The following is a 3670-nucleotide window of genomic DNA, read 5'->3' as shown; positions in this document are numbered from 1 at the left end:
TAAATACAACAGAATATGTTACAAATAAAATAAGGTTGGTAGTATTCAAATACAGAAATGTAATAATTAGGGAAAATAACACTGCAGTGTTCGCTGTATAAATTAAATATAGATTTTTATTACAGCTGTTTTGCTGTTTGATGATCATCAATGACAGCAGCAGTATTTATAGGCCGCTGTCCCTTTAAGACCTGATGCACGGATCCGATATAATGATACACATCACATCCGATTTCTTTCTCAGCTGTTTTCATTCACTTGAGACATAACTGACTGCGTTTACCTGAATGATTGTCGAGATGGGTATTTTGTCATAATTTTATGTGTATGTGTCTGTTCAGAGGATTCAGTTCGGTGTTCGCGCGCCATCTGTGCGTGCTTTATGTGTGTGCGGCTGTGCACGTAGAGAACAGCGTGCAAGTAACTAATCGAGTTCCCTTTCGCCTTTTCTCTCTGGAATTGTTTAAAATTCGCTTGCTTGTGTAAATACGAACAAATTATAAACTTATACTCTATTATGGTTCAATTTTGCAATTAATCCATGGAAAACATGCGTGCCGAACCGTGGGGCTTGGTCCGTACGGATCACGGATCAACTACGATCCGTTTAACCACTATGACATACTAGGTCAAAATTGACATAAATATGACTTTTCTTCTCATAAATATAACCGACTTTTTAACTTCATAAATATGACTGGCACACTTCACATCATAAATGTTACTTGGTATGTCATAATTTTGATTTTTCATCTCAGAAATATGACTTAAGAGTGTCACAATTTTGACGTGTCATAATTATGATTTACCGAAGCATGATTTTTTTTTTTGTCTGAAATGGGTTTCCATATATTACTGCAACACAGATGAACATGTTTAAAGGGAGGACGTCAATATCATTGTCATTTTTTAAATCTAGTCAAAGATCCTAATGAACAACACGAGCAGAGAAACAAAGTTTGTGGATGTAAACGACTGGAATGTCTTGTTGACGTGTCTGCTGTCGCTGTGACATTTCTTACATTTTCAGATCTCTTCTCTCAGGGACGGTGACTCAGAAGTGCCTTTGTTAGTATTTGAGTGTGTTTTATCTTCAGCTCTGAATGTCTGTGAGCATCGCTGTCAATCAGCATGTTTGTAATCTGTGCCACATGTGATTTTCTCTTAGATTCGACCAATGAATGAATGAACACAAGCCTCATTTATCAGTCTTGAGTGTTTTTGTTAGACACATGTTCACTAATTCAGTCAGTTATTCTGCACTTGTGCTCGACTGAAGCTTTTGATCGTTTTTTTTTATTACAGTATTTTTTGAGGATAAGAGGATAGTTTTCTATCGGATAAAATATTTTAGAGCTCAACTTAACTTGAAAAATGTATGTTCATTTACAACCCCAACTCCAGAGAAGTTGGAACATTTTGTAAAATGCAATAAAATCAAGAATCTGTGATTTGTTCATTCTCTTTCACTTTTATTTAATTGAGTAAAGTACACTGACCAACGTAAATGTATTTTGTAAATATGAAAAAAAAATGTTTTTGACGGCTGCAACACATTCCAAAAAAGTTGGGGCAGAGGTAAAATAAAAGTGAAAAGGTTATAGAATATCCACTTTAAACAGTTTTGGAACAGTTCACAGTATGCAGGTAAATTAGTAATAGGTCAAGGTATCATGTTTGGGTATAAAAGGAGCATTTCAATCTTTGCAAGCAAAGCTGGATCATGGCTCATCACTTTGTGCCAAATTTCACGAGAGAAGTGTCAAACAAATCAAAAATCACATTTTGCAATGCAAAATTGCAAAGAATTTAGGTCTTTCACCAAGTACCATACATAATATTGTGAAAAGGTTCAGGGAATCCAGAGAAATCACAGTACATGTAGGGCAAGGCAGGAAACCTCAGTTAAATGCGCTTGACCTTTGAGCCTTCAGATGGCATTGCATAAGAAACCGTCATGCTGTTAAATATAGCCACATGGGCTCAGGAGTACTTCAGAAAACTGCTGTCACTTAACACAGTCTGCTGCTGCATCAAGAAATGCAACTTGAAACTCTGTTACTCTAGGAAAAAGCTATACATCAATTCTATGCAGCGATGCTGCCGGGTTCTCTGGGACACAGCTCATCTCAGATAGACATGGAGGCATATATTGGGATTGTACAGAGATATATACTGCCATCAAGATGACGTCTTTCATGGGAAGTCCATGGCTATTAGATCAAGACAATGCCAGCTCTCATTCTGCATGTGCTACAACAGCGTGGTTTCATAGACAGAGTGAATGTGCTAGATTGGCCTGCCTGCAGTCCAGATCTGACTCCTGTTGAAAATGTATGACCAGTCATGAAAAGACAACAACAATCACAGACTGCTGAGCATCTGAAGTATTGTATCAAGCCAGATTGGACAAAAGTTTTACTTGCAGAACTTTAACGATTAGTTTTCTCAATTCCTAAACAATTAAACATTGTAATTAAAAGAACCGTTGACGTGACACAGTGTTAAACATGCCTCTGTCCCAACTTTTTTGGAGTGTGTTGCAGGCATCAAAATCATAATTTGTTCATATTTACAAAATACATTTACGTTGGTCAGTGAAAACTTTGGAAATCTTTTCTTTGTACTTTTGTCAATTAAATCAAAGTTAAAGAGAATGAACAAATCACAGATTCTTGATTTTATTGCATTTGACAAAATGTCCCAACTTCTCTGGAGTTGGGGTTGTAAGATTTTACTTACTTCCACGAGTTTAAGGTTTTTGTTTTTGTGTTTAGAGATTGCATTTTTTTTTCATGACTTTTCCAGGTCTAAAAATCACACTTCTAATATTCCCTCATAAACATCTTGATGTTTAGAAGTTTTAGCTTAATTGAAAATCTTGTTTTGTCTTATTTTTTTAATCATTTTAAGTTGCGGCCTGCTGGTTGAGAACCGCTGTATTATTAGATCAAATCCATCTGTGTTATTTCTCCATCTGTGGATGTTGTTTCCTCTTTCTCTCTGTTTATCTTCATTTCTTTTGTTCTGCTCTAATTTCTCTCTCGACCTCTCGACCTTCTCTTTTCTCACAAATGAACTGAAATGATAGAGTCATCATTATTCTTCTCAGCTGTGATGGAGAGAAGATCATCTGCTCCTGGATGACTTAAACCATTAGTGAGTATTTTGTGAGTTATACCATTAGTGAGTATTAGTATGTATTTTGTCTAGTGTACGTCTAGTTCACAGTAGTTTCATTTACATGTTTCATTTTTGCATTTAACATTTACTCTGCTGCATTAAATCATACATTTTCAGTTTTGGTTTTAAACATTTAGAGGAAAAGGAAACAATGTGCATTTTTGTGGTGAGGAAACCGAAAAAGTCTGACTATGACGATGATGATTTTACAGGCTGATTTTAAGGCAGTTTTACACACTGAAGGATTTATATATTGTCAGTTCAAAATATAATCATTTATTCATCTTCATGTCATTCCAAACAATGTGTTTTTGTTTTGTTTTGTCCATAAAATGAAAGTCACTGGGGTCCAAAGTTGCTTATACCCCAACATATTTTATTACGCAGAAGAAAGTAAGTCATAAGGAAAATGATGACAGCTTTGATGACAAGTGAACTATCCCCTTACTCAATACAGTACGCAGTATGTAGTGCAAAAACAGGATTT

At 35.6% G+C, this 3670-nt stretch overlaps 1 protein-coding gene and 1 pseudogene across 1 annotated transcript in view; both read left to right on the top strand.

Annotated features, from left to right (window-relative positions):
- Nucleotides 1-766, top strand: part of LOC107745535 (phospholipase B-like 1) — a 13834-nt pseudogene extending 13068 nt beyond the window's left edge.
- Nucleotides 767-3091: 2325 nt separating this feature from the next.
- LOC107745525 (tumor necrosis factor receptor superfamily member 13C-like) overlaps nucleotides 3092-3670 on the top strand; it is a 6168-nt gene continuing 5589 nt past the window's right edge. The window contains exon 1 of the mRNA XM_016559422.1: nucleotides 3092-3159. The gene's annotated coding sequence lies outside the window, so the exon portion shown is untranslated. The remainder of the gene's footprint in view (nucleotides 3160-3670) is intronic.

This window comes from Sinocyclocheilus rhinocerous, unplaced genomic scaffold (genome assembly GCF_001515625.1).
Source record: "Sinocyclocheilus rhinocerous isolate Xijiao unplaced genomic scaffold, SAMN03320098_v1.1 scaffold1159, whole genome shotgun sequence".
Lineage (NCBI taxonomy): Eukaryota > Metazoa > Chordata > Actinopteri > Cypriniformes > Cyprinidae > Sinocyclocheilus > Sinocyclocheilus rhinocerous.
The sequence above is the reverse complement of the archived record's forward strand: the minus strand, read 5'-3'. Positions and strand labels throughout refer to the sequence as shown.